The sequence below is a fragment of the Lygodium microphyllum genome, chromosome 17 (assembly GCF_053477565.2).
Source record: "Lygodium microphyllum isolate KBCC chromosome 17, Lygodium_microphyllum_v1.1.10, whole genome shotgun sequence".
Lineage (NCBI taxonomy): Eukaryota > Viridiplantae > Streptophyta > Polypodiopsida > Schizaeales > Lygodiaceae > Lygodium > Lygodium microphyllum.
Window position 1 is genome coordinate 142,768,212 of NC_141151.1, and position 13,220 is coordinate 142,781,431.

Below are 13,220 nucleotides of genomic sequence, written 5' to 3' on the forward strand. Positions count from 1 at the left end.
TGATACTAGCCCTATTGGCATAGGTTGGGCTGTGGGACAGGATGATGGTGATGGAAATAGGTATGCTATCCTCTTTGGAGCTAAAGTTCTTAATGAGCGACATAGGAGATATCCGCAGATTAAAAGAGAGTTGTGGGTAGTAGTCACTGCACTGAAGTGTGACAAAGGGTATTTTATTGGAGCTTCAGTTGTTGTGGAAACAGATTGTTTTCCTTTGCTTGGCATGATTACTAGTTGCTCGACTCCAGATATAGCAATGCTTCAGTGGATTGCCTATATCAAATCATTGAATCCAGAATTTCGACACATAGCAGGGAAAGATAATCCAGTTGCTGACATGCTATCTAGAGCGAGATATGAGGATGAGGAGTCAATGCTTGCAGAAGATGATGAGACAGAGTTTGCTGCTTCTGTCCTTGTTCATGATTGTCATGTATCTACTGTTGAAGCCTTTATTGAAGAACTTTATGTTGACGAGTGGCTGCAAATTGGACAGTATCTAAGTTCATTGACTCGAAGAGCTGATTGGACAGATGATGAATTCAAGAAAATCAGAAGGAAGGATTATGGGTATTTCTTGAAAGATGGTTTTCTTTGGAAGCATCCAAAGAAGAGAGGAGGCTTGCCCTTGAGAGTAGTTTGTGATGTAGCGATGCAGATACAGATTATGCGAGAGTTTCATGAGAGCTCATGGGCTGGACATAGAGGTGTGTGGGCTACCTATGAGAAAATCAAAGAAAGATACTGGTGGAAAGGGATGTATAAAGATGTTTCTCATTTTGTGGAGACTTGCAGGGACTGCCAACTTCACTCTTTAGTGCGACATCGTGATGAGTTGCATCCGACTTATCCACTATGTATGCATTATAAGTGGGTGGTAGACTTGGTTACTTTGCCAGTGGGACTTTGGCAGATGAGATATCTTGTCTTGGCTAGGGAGGATCTTACAAGCTATGTTGAAGGCAGATCTTTGCGGACGAAAACCACCACTACAGTATGTAAATTCTTGTTGGAAGAAATATTTTGCAGGTATGGATGTATAGGCAAGATTACAGCTGATCGTGGAGAGCTAGATGCAAATGAAGCTAGAGAATTCTTCTCACGGCTTGGGATTAAATTGGCTCTTACTACTGCCTATAATCCAGAGGGAAATGGCAAGAGTGAAAGAGGACATCCGCCAATAGTTAAAGCATTGGCAAAAGCTTGTAGAGGTCGGATTGGGGATTGGCCGAGATTACTACCTTTTGCGTTGTTGTGGGCTGATCGCTCTACACATAGTGTGACTACTGGATACATGCCTGCAGAGTTGATGAATGGGCAAAAACCTGTCATGCCTACAGAAATTTGTGCTCTCACTTGGAGTGTTCTTCCATGGCATGAGAATTTATCAAGGGAAGAGCTTCTAGCTCTTCGGATTCGTCAACTAGAGAGAAGGACAGAAGATGTGCAGCTAGCAGTTGATCGTTTGAAGGCAGCCCGACTCAGAAACAAGGACATGTTTGATTTAAGGCATCGCTTGAGGCCTAGAGCCATAAAAGAAGGAGATTGGGTTCTAGTCTACGACAGTAGTCTAGAGAATCAGCATAGTAGCATGAGAAAAATGGTTCAAAGATGGTTTGGACCATATGAGGTGAAACAGGTTTTTAACAATGGTACCTATGAGTTGGCTGAATTAGATGGAATAGTATTGAGGGTGCCCATTGCTGGAAAACGAGTCAAGATTTTCAAGAGAAGAGAAGATGAAGAATATGCACTTGAAGCATTGACAGAAGAAGAGCAGGTAGAAGAAAGACAAGCAGAAGAAGCAGAGAATATAGATGATGAAGCTGATGGAGAAACATGTCTACTAGAAATAGAAGATGGACTCGACCTGTTTGTGGACTTGAATGATCCTGGATAGTTGGCACATCCGGAGGATGTGCAGGTTTAGAGGGGGTGGATGTCGTGTTGCTGTGCATCCGAGTCGTATACACCTCCATTTCTTTTGTTGTGCATTTGTGTTATTTTCTGTGTGTGATTCATTGTGTGTGTGATGCATTTCGATAATCCGCATCCAATGTATATATTCCCTTAGTGCATGTGTTCGATTTTGTTTGGATGCATGATGTGTGTGTGTTAGAAAAAGATGAAAAACTGATGCCAAAGGATATTATCAAGCTGATAATTTCAATGATGATCTCTAAGAAAAGTGCAGGGAATTATGGAATCAAAGAGAAGGTTTATCCCGAAGGAATCCATTTGATGATTCCTTGGGTCGATAGACCGATTATCTTTGATGACAGAGACCTTGGGTACCAATTACAACGAAAGAGTTTTACCGTCCATAATTTATGAGACCTTGAAGGTAGTTGTAGCACAGTATAATGCAACCAGCTCATAACACAACATGAGGCTCTTAGCAGAGAGATAAGAAAAATTCTTACCCAGCGGGCTGCAAATTTCAATATTGCACTTGATGATGTTTCAATTATTAACCTTACTTTTGGTAAAGAGTTTACAGCTGCTATTGAAGCAAAACAGGTGGCTGCTCAGAAAGCTGAGAGAGATAAATTCAGAGTGGAGAAAGCGGAACAAGATAAAAGAAGGGCCATTGTTCGAGCAAAAGGGGGGGAAGCTATATTCAACAATCCTGCTTTTCATTACAGGGAGAAAAAAATGGCGGGCAATATATCCAATTCAAAGAAAAACAGAGTCTTGGAGAGGTTTATCTGCCTAAGGACTTTTATGGTGGCCATTGTTGACGTCTGTGATCAGAACAGGCCGCGAGGGAATAGAAGGAACGGGAGAGCTTGAATGTTTGTGACAATCTGCAGATCACTTGGTTGGCAATGTGTATGTACAATTCCGAGAGGAAGAAGAAACAGTTGCTTATTGAAGGGAGGACGGAGATAGTGGAATGAGGAAGATGACGAGAGGCAGCAATAACTGGTCTCTGCACAAAGAGGCCAGCCTTTCTGTCTAAAATTGATCTTTTCTTTCTTTGCTTCTCAACTTCTCGAAACTCGACGTTCTGCTCCAGCGACACCAGCATTATGATGTGCTCTAGACGAGATATTGGAAGATGAAAGAACAGACAGTCTTGAAGAAGACGAGGAAGCTTCATTGGCGGCTACAGGAAATCTGGACCATGCACGTTGCTGTTGGAGATAAGTAGCCGAGGAGTTTTTTGTTATCGAACAACGGGATGAGAGAAAGTCTCCATTGAATCATGCCAGGGGAATCACATCAAGGATTTCTGAGGATCTGAAGGCCCTGACATGACGTGGGAAAACTTCACAACAGCACCTGCCGAAAGCTAGCAAAATACGATGATCCAGCCGACACGGCTGTTTACTGTGGTGATTCCAGGAAGGAGGCTAGCAGAGAAATCGATGGCTATATCCAATTCAGAAAACAGAGTCTAAATTCTGGTGTTTTGATGCTAAACAGAACAAGATATGCAGATTGAGGTTTTGGGCTCTAAAGCTCTCGTGAAAAAGGGACTTCTTGATTCAAATTCCAGAGGGCAAAACTGAACTGGACATACTCCTAGTCAATTCCAAACTGGAAGCTTTGTCCGTGATGACTGCGCATCGATTCCATGAGATCCACAGACTTTGAGAAATCAATTGCTTAAATTGAAGTCATCCTGGAAACCTTAGGGGGTTGTGATCGTGTTCTCCTCTTGAATAACGGTGATCGTGCTCTCCTCTTGGATTACACGCATCGTGGAAACGTCTGAAGTGGATTTTGAAGTTTGGAAGGCATTTGTACGGAGTGCTTTGACACACACTATTGGTCATGGTGCTGCTACTGCCGTCATGGATTAATGGTTTCTTATGTTTAAGTGCAACTGATGCAATTCCGGGCCTTCAATCTGTTTCCTGCTCTCTCAAAATAAAAGACACAGAAGGAAATCTGTTTGCCAGAAATGGATTTGCATTACAGAAAATATAAGATAAACAGAGAAATGTCCATCATCTACAGATTCTGAAACCTGAAAGTATGGTTGGCATAGGTGCTTAGGGTCTTCATCATGAAAAGAGCCTTTCAATATTGAACAGAAGTAGATGCTGTTCTGTCACAGGATATTGATCTTCTACTAATGAGTCAGAGGAAAGGAACGATGAACCTAAATTGCAGCAGGAGCAACTAATTTCCACAGTCACAGTAGGACACAACGGCTACATATGCCTTGAACTTTTAGCTGTGACATTGCCCTCTCCTTTAGCCATGAATCCAATCAACAAAAGATGGAAGTTGTGATACTATACATCTTGCAATTAGCTTTGCTGGTGGCTACATTACAGGAGATTTCTGCCATTGTCTCACATCTAGCTGTCAATCTTGTGTCATTCCTAAACAACTCAAAGGATGAATAACTTGTTGTAACTGCATTTCATGTACGAAAGAGGTGATCACTACAATATATGCTGAATTGAAGAATAGGGCAACTGCCATGAATGAACATGCTGAAGTGAAGAATGTTTTTCTTCCTACTGCAACTGTCAACATACACCTGAATGGAAATAGTTTATGATAAACTTCAATTTATTCTGAACATGAACTTCTTGTAACTCATTTGACAAGAAATATAGTGAACTTTGGCATCAAATTTTTGAGTTCTTCTTGTTAGTCTCTTCCATTGCTGTACCTTGAACCCCCGTGTTCTGCAGCCCTTACGTGAACTCTACAACACCGCATCAAAGGGCCAATCCCTACGATGTAGGAGAGCTGTAGTGGGGCTCCGACTATTAGTCGGTGGAGTGCCTCCTATATGTGTGTGACGAGGCGTTATGCCTATGTACTTTGGGATCTTCCTTTGAGGAGTTTAAGGGAAACATTAGACTATAAACTATAAACACATGAATTAAGCTTTAGGGCAGTTTGTCCTTCAGCATTGGATTGACGCTCCTGGTCCACTAGGCCGTGAGGGTGTTTGTGTGTCATGAGTATGAGGTCCGGCTAGTGCTATAGCCAGTGCCGGCCCATTTTAGGTCCCATCATAGAGTATTGTTGTAAATCAATATGTCATTAAAGAAGACTAGGACAAACTAGAAGAGGAAAGACTACAAAATCTTGTTTATCAAACTTTACAAGGTAGCTAGAGTATTACTAATTCCAAATAGCATAACTAGAAAATGGTACACCCCATGATCAGTCCTAAAGAAAATCTTAACTATATCACCCTCTCACATACAAATTTGATGATCCCCTGACCTCAAATCAATCTTGGTAAAGAATCTAGTCTCCTTGAGCTCATCAAGCAAATAATCAACTCTAGATATTGGATATAGGTTCTTCACTGTGATCTTGTTTAGATCCATGTAGTCAATACACATCTTGAAGGATCCATCTTTCTTTTTCACTAACAAGATTGGAGATGCATAAGGTGAAGAACTAGGTTCAATGAACCCAATCTCTAGAAGTTTGTTGATTTGATTGGCTACTTCTTTATGCTCACACTTAGACAATCTATTGGGTGGCTTATTGATTGGCTTTGGGTTTAACTCCAAATCAATAGGGTGATCTGCTACTCTCTTAGGAGGTAATGAAGTAGATACTTCAAACAAATCCATATACTCCATAAGAATCGCTTTCAAAGCTAGATGATCTGCTGAATTTTTGGATTGATCTTCAACCTCCTTATTCAGGTGTAAAAAAAATTTGTGATTGCCTTTTGTGTCTTCTTGAGTTATTGAAAGATGATAAGTTGAAAATTAGATTTACTAAAGATTCCATGTAAATGGATATGATATTTATCAAAGACAAACTCCATATACAACTGTAAGAAATCCATAGTAATCTTTGCTAAGGTCATTAGTCAATCACATCCCGGAGTACAACATCTATGGGTTCCATTTCCAAATTAATCAAGTTTACATTTGCTTTATAAATTTCAACCAACTTTAAGGAAACCTGTGGGAAAATTTGAGTGTTTATTTCTTCTTTACCATTTGCTACTTACACTCTTATAGGCTGTTGTAGATTAGTGGGAAGACAATTCAAAATATGTCTACAACTGACTTATTCAAAAAACTGTGCATACTACCACTATCTATCTCGACACATCTTTTTCATGAATATTATCCTTCATAAAAATTATATTAGGGGTCTTAGAACCTGTCCAAACATCTATGGAGATTGAACTATTAATCATTGCATGTGGCTCATCAAGAACTCCTCCCGGATCAAAAGGAATACTACCACCCATATCAAAAGGAAATGTATGAGTATAATCATAAAATTGTTCTTGCCCAACTTTCTCTTCAACATCCTCATTTTTAGTGGTAGTCACAAGTGTATTTGCCTTATCATTATTATTTTCTAAGTCTTCAGAGAATAACATACTATGAACATTTGATTTTGCATTCTTGTATACACACTTTGTTACATTATCAAATGTATACTCCTCTCCACATTTGAAATATAAGCTTGTTTCTTTTATTTCTTTGTAGAGGCCCATAGAAATAAACTTTGGCTTAACACTGACTAAAGTAGATCTAAACTTGTTGTCCACTTGTTTAAAATCCAATATTGGACTATTTGCTATCCTGAAATTGCCTTGAGATCTTGAAGCATTGAATGATGGATAAGTTGGCACTCTAAAGCTCTGACATGGTGCATAATTGCTATCATAAATATCACCAGCTTATCCCTATTTTAAAATAGTCCTATACTCTCCGTAACTAGGCTAAAGTGAGGACTCTCTTCTATACTTCCTTCTATACCATTCTGCAAGCTCAACGGCTTTTAAAAGAGTGGTAGGATTTTGCACCATGATATCAAATGATAAATAAGATTCTAAACCATACATACACCTTTTGAGTTTAGCTTCATCACTTATGCTCTTTATATACATGTTGAGATTAAGTTTGCTCTAATAATCCATACAATCTTTGTACCAATTTCTTTTTTTCAAGAGGAGAGACAAAGACTTCAGCTTTAAGTGTCTTGAATGCATCCCAACTCTCTACTAGTATGTTCTCTTTCTTGGTATATCTCCACCAAGTATGGACAAACCTTTCCAATGAGACAAATTGGATCTTCATGTCATCTATTTTAGGGAATTTATCAAAATAGGACTCTAATTTTGAAATCCATTCTTCTAGGTTAGATAGTAAAGATAACTGCCCACTGTACTTTGCCAAAATGATTTTGTATTTTAGTTCCCTTTCATGAAAAGGTTGTTGTTCCAAAATAGGTTGATCATGATTATAGAGATTGAATTTCCAAAATGAGATGGTACTTTTCCAAAAGGTGGTTGAGAGTTAGTGTGAAACCTTCCCGATGGTAGAGATACTATAGAAACTTGAGGATTCAATCCATAAGCTTGGAGATTAGCAGTTGGAGATTAGCAGTGTTCATATTACCCAAATAGTCATCATGTCTTTTGAAGTATCTCATACTTCATATTGACTAGTGGAAATTTTCCTTCGTCCAATAATTCCTTGACTTTGACTATTTTGATTAGGTGGGTAAAGTTGGGCTGACATATCACTATTTGATTGTGCTTTCTCCCTAGCATTCTTGGTTCCTATTTGCATTTGCATCCATTAAAAGAATAGAACCATTATTTGGGCATTGGATTCTACTACTTTATTAATCAAAGCCTTCATTTGGATAGTGGAATCTACCAACTCTTCTTAATAGAATACTTTGTTTGATGACTAGACATGTAACGTGTCCACCTGTTCACTCGTAGGACACGTCTTAGCAGCCCATCAGGAAGAGAGTCCAGAAAGTGCTGCCCAGCACTCCCATGGAATGTCACGGGGTTTGCGATCTAGGTTTTCCCGAGTCTGCCATGAAGCGGAAGCATTCCGGCCGTTCCCACTAAGGACCGACCTAAATCAAGGTTTTCCTAGAGGTCAAATTCCTAGAACAGTAGCTAGCATCGAGCCCCATACGAACTACTTTATGCAGAAACGTCAGAGTGGAAGTGGATTCATGCTACACTTAGTTGAAGGAGAGTGGGAAATGAGAGGGATGCAAAGCTCAACCTCTCTGCCCGTAAGGCATAGTCCTATTCCGTTCCCCTAAAACAGCATAAATCAGGACTCTAGTATCCTAGATTCTAAGTCATCGTTCCTTGCTGTCAATTTCCTTTGAGAAAAGTTCCCAGCCAACAGGGACCACCCTTCCGTAGGACGGACCCATGGCCACATCCATCGCACTTTCCTCGAGGTTGCTTTAGTTATCTAATTACCTACCACGTTTTGTTTGACACACAAAAACCACTTCCTCAATTAGCCAATTAATCACCGGTACCTTCACATAACTTAAGCACTGACATAGAAAAACAATGTTAAGAAAGTTCCTTTTCAACCTTTGATCTTATTTACTAGTCTTTGGAATACATCATATAATCTAGCCCGAAGGCTATTCCATAATCCGCCCAAAGACAATCCATAATCCACCCAAAGGCAATCCATAATCTACCCGAAAGCAATCCAGCAATCCTTAGGGATTACTAATCAAAGTTTTCGCCCATAGACTAGTTTGCGGGCCTCGAGATCCAATCCCGAGTCACGTCGGCCTATTGTGCAGGACCCGAAGGCAAGGGATTTATGGCCAGAGAGTCCCCTCGGCACCCAAGTATCCTCCTGATCCAAGGAGCACCCACAGAGAGACCTCTTGTGGCGGGTTCGGTCCACATACCCGACGCGGCTAACAACCCTCTTTGATAGGTTCAGGCAGAGAGTCAGGGGTAACTGATGCTACCTCTCCCTCCAAGCCTTCAACCTGAAGCATCAATTATTTTTCCATCTTTAGCTCATTGAGCAAAGAAGTACAAACAGTGCTCCTAACTGTACAAACACAATAAATCCAATGGTCGTTTGTTTGGCCAAATGCTAAGGTGTGAATCCTTCTCTCCGAACGCATCCATCATTGGATCCGGGATCAATTGCGACTTGGCAAGATCCCCAAGGGTTTTGTTGTTTATTTACCCTTTTATCCTTGGGTTAGGGTTTATACCCTGTTAACCCAAATTAACAAACACCTTAGGTTTCTTAAACTAAGACAGTAAATCCTGGACAACCTTGTCGTTTTAACTTGATTTGTCAATTGCTTGCTAGGCAATAGATAACTTTCCTAACTTGGAAAATCAGCCCAAGGAAGGGTGAGGTAGTAGGATGACCACTCATCCTCTTGCAAATTAAACTTGTACTTAGGACCTGCAACCCTTGTTCCAAGGAGTGGCAAATCTATCTTGTGATTTAACACAAAGCCATGTGACGTTGCAACTTGTCACACAAGACAAGTGTCGAACCTAACTTGTGGGATCATTTTTCCCATCAAACAATGTTCCTTGGTCAAGAAATATGTTTGGTTAAGATATAGGGTTTTGGGATGTCCTCTTGACTCAACCCAACCCTAATCTTACTAGGCTGGCCCTAGGGTTTCTAAATCCATACGGAGGTCTAGTCTTTGGCTGATTGATCCTTAGGGTAAAAACCCTAGATCGTTCTTGCATAGGCATTTAGCTAACCCTAGCATTCTATGAATGTGGGTAGGATCTTTGGGATTGGAAGTCTTGACTTGAGATCCCAAGTGCGATACTAGGCAAAACTTTTAGTGTACTAAAATCTACCTAGCGCATTAAGGGAATCATCATTTGAGTTACACCATTGCAAGTGAATTTCCTAATCGATCTAATTGACTTGCGACAAGAGGTGATCTTTCCTTAGAAGAGATGCAAATCCTTTTCCTAAGAGGTGTAAATAATTGCAAAACATAACATTCCATGCAAATATGCGATTCGTAGACTTTTCCTTCTATGTAGCTAAAAGATTTCAATGATCATTTCTTTTCCCTTTCGTTAAAACTATAATGATGCAACGGAATCCAAGCTTTAATGATTGACAATTTAGGACTAACTCGTATAGAAACCTGCGTTGAATTACATCAAGAACTATACCTATAAACCCTTTGTCCAATGCATTGAATTCATGATTTAATATGAAATGCATCTTTTTCTAAAACAACTTCGATAAAGAAGTTCATGCATGCGTGAATGTCATAGGACTATTTATTCACTTAATCCATTCTACAGCATTTAATCGGACTTAAAATGCAAGCATCCTCGCATGCAATAGATAAGTTCATGGTTTTCTTTTCATGCAATGCAATTCTTTGGGCAATATTCAATGGCGTCTAAGATTAATATTTATACAAATCATGTCCATGGATCTAAATCATAAGTGCAACATGCGACAAGCTTCATCCTTCTTAGTAGGATCCCTCTTCTAATTTATGCATTATACATTCAAGGAGATTGTAACTTGGAAGTGCAAGCATTTTTCAAAGGCATGACATGCACTAACTTTTTAAACAAATGGTTAATTGCGTTTAAAATTTCCAAATGCATTTAACTCAACTACATGTATTAAAGACATGCTTAAATGCATTTGTTCCATGTGAAATCGATTTCTAAGAACCTGGGCATTGAGGTTCGAAGTGTTATCCACATGCGAACTCGGAGTAGAAGCTCCTACGTGTGCACCTCTTGCCATTTTCTTGGGAGCCATAGAGGACGTAGATACTTTGTTCAGCAACTTTCCCTTGGGTTACTTTTGTGTATCGAACCCTCTCTACCTGGGATCTTCTATTTTGCATGGGACACGGCCCTAGCAAATACAGTTTTAGGAAAACCAAGATGGTGTGGGTGAAAAGGGTTTAAGGAAGCCTTGTTTGGAAGCTTCTAAAGAAGCTTCCAAGAAGCTTTTTTTTGACAGAGTGATGTGGGGAAAGAATGATTGGGAAGAGGGGATTGACGACGAAGGAGGTGAGGATGATGATCACGATGGCGATGGTGATGGGGCGGGCTAGCATGGCGGCAATAGGCAGCATGGAGATGGATGACAACGGCACGGTGAAGGGCGGCAGCTCATCTGATTCCTTCCTCTCCCCTCCTCAAGCTCCAAGGGGCGTTCATATAGTTAGAGGGGGGGAGATAGCCACCCACGTGGCTTCACATGCCTCCTCCCTCCCCCATGCACTCCACCACTACACCACTCCTCTCACACTCCCTCTCCCCCTACCATGCATCGGCTGAGGAGAGGGATTAATAATAAAAAAATTTGCACAAAATTTGACCATTATCCATTCACCTTTTTCTGTGAAGGGTATTCTTGTGCGGCCTACGAGTTTTTAGCCTCGGTCTCCTACGCTCAATGCGGTGAGGTGTTTATTGAAGCACGTGGGGTAAGCACTTAACCACCTTATTTATCGATGCGGGAGATTATGTTAATTTGCTTTCTGCGCGATTACAGGTCTTCAATATTTCGAGGCGGAAATATTACACTCTCTCCCCCCTTAGAGGAATCGAGATGTCCTCATCTTGAGAAGAACTGGGGGTATTGTTGGTTGAGAGTACTTTCATCCATCCAAGTGGCATCCTCTTTGGGATAATCTTTCCATTAGACGAGGTATTCTCTCAAGGTTCTAGATCTCAATTGCCTCTCCCTAACATCTAAGATCCTGTCAGGCCGTAGCTCAAGGACTCCTTGGCTAGGCATTACAACTTGTTGATCATCAAGTATGTGACTAGGGTTAGGCACATACTTTTTCAGTAAGCTAATATGGAATACATTATGAACTTTTAGGTTTTCAGGGAGTTGTAGTCTATAAGCATTAGGCCCTAGGCACTTGAGAATCTTGTAGGGTCAACAATACCTTGGACTTAGCTTTTTGCATTCCCCCAAGGATAGGGAACTCTTCTTTGGACGTACGCAAATGAAGACCATATCACCTTCAATGAAGGATCTATCTTGTTGTTTCAAGTCCGCGTAAGCCTTCTGCCTGTCCTTGGTGGCTTGGATGTATTGTCTTATTGACTTGATTTGGTCATCCATATCTTCCAGCATCTACTTTGAGGCTTCAACCCTTAAGGTTGGATCCGAAAATCTCAAAGGACTACGACAGTTGTGCCCATACAATGCTTGAAAAGGGGTCATCTAAATGTTTTGTTGGTAGGAAGCATTGTAGGCAAACTCAACCAATGGCAAGTATTGAATCCACTTTTTGGGTTCATGGCAATAGTGTGCTCTTAGCATATCCTTAATGACTTGGTTGACTCGCTCCGTTTGACCATCGGTTTGGGGATGGTAAGTTGTATTGTTGAGTCCCAACGGCTTCGAAGATAGCCCTCCAGAAATGTGATGTGAAGAGAGAGTCACGATCACTAATGATTCTTCTGGGCAATCCATGCAGTTTGAATATCTCCTTGATGAACAACCTTGCAATGTCTGAGGCTTTATACTTTGTCTTAACAGGGATAAGATGTGCAACCTTGGTGAGCATATCCACCACAACCATAATGGAGTTGTATCCTCCCCCTAAACTTGGGGTAGGCCAACAACAAAGTCCATACTAATGAATTCCCATTTCATTTGGGGAATGTCAAGTGGTTGCAATTTCCCTGGCATTTTGACATGTTCAGCCTATAAACATTCAGTGGCATATTTGAGAACGTCACCTTTAAGCCTCTCCCAATAATAGCTCTTTCTGACTGCATTGAGGGTCTTGGCATAACCAGGATGTCCTGAAAAAGGGAAGTCATGAGCTTCCCAAAGTATCTTTTGTTTGAGTGACTGGCTTGCTAGTATACATAATCTCGTTCTATAGTAGACAAGTCCACTATTGATAGAGAATTCTTGATACTTTGCCTGTAGCTTCGGGTCTTGATCCCTGATGGGGATCTCCCTTATCAATTTTTGATAGGTTGTGGATCATGGCATGCCTCTTCTCTAGCTAGCTCAAGTATTGGGTTGTTTGGCATGGATACCTTTGTGGCTAGAGATCTAGCTATTGATGGATCTTGTAAAATCAGAGAATTTAGAAATGCCTTGCGACTGAGTGCATCAGCAACTACATTTTTCTTTCAAGGCTGTTATTTGATTTTGAAATCATATTCCTCCAGCACTTCAATCCATTGACGTTGCCTCATGTTGAGCTCATTCTGGGTAAAAATCCATTTGAGACTTTTATGATCCGTCACTAGGGTAAACTTGTTACCCAGCAAGAAGTGTCTCCAAAGCTTGAGAGCATGGATGACAGCTAACAGCTCTAGATCATGGGTAGCATAATTCCTCTCATGGCTCTTTAGTTTCCTTGAAGAGTATGCTACAGGATGACCTTCTTGCATAAGCACGCAACCTAGGGCAAGTATGCTAGCATCCGTTATTACTTCAAACTCCTTACTAAGGTCCGAAAGTTTCTGGATAGGTGCTGATACA

At 40.7% G+C, this 13,220-nt stretch overlaps 1 pseudogene; it reads left to right on the plus strand.

The window, feature by feature from the left end:
• Positions 1–2,169: 2,169 nt before the first annotated feature.
• Positions 2,170–3,515, plus strand: LOC148022427 (prohibitin-1, mitochondrial pseudogene; annotated as a pseudogene).
• Positions 3,516–13,220: the final 9,705 nt, after the last annotated feature.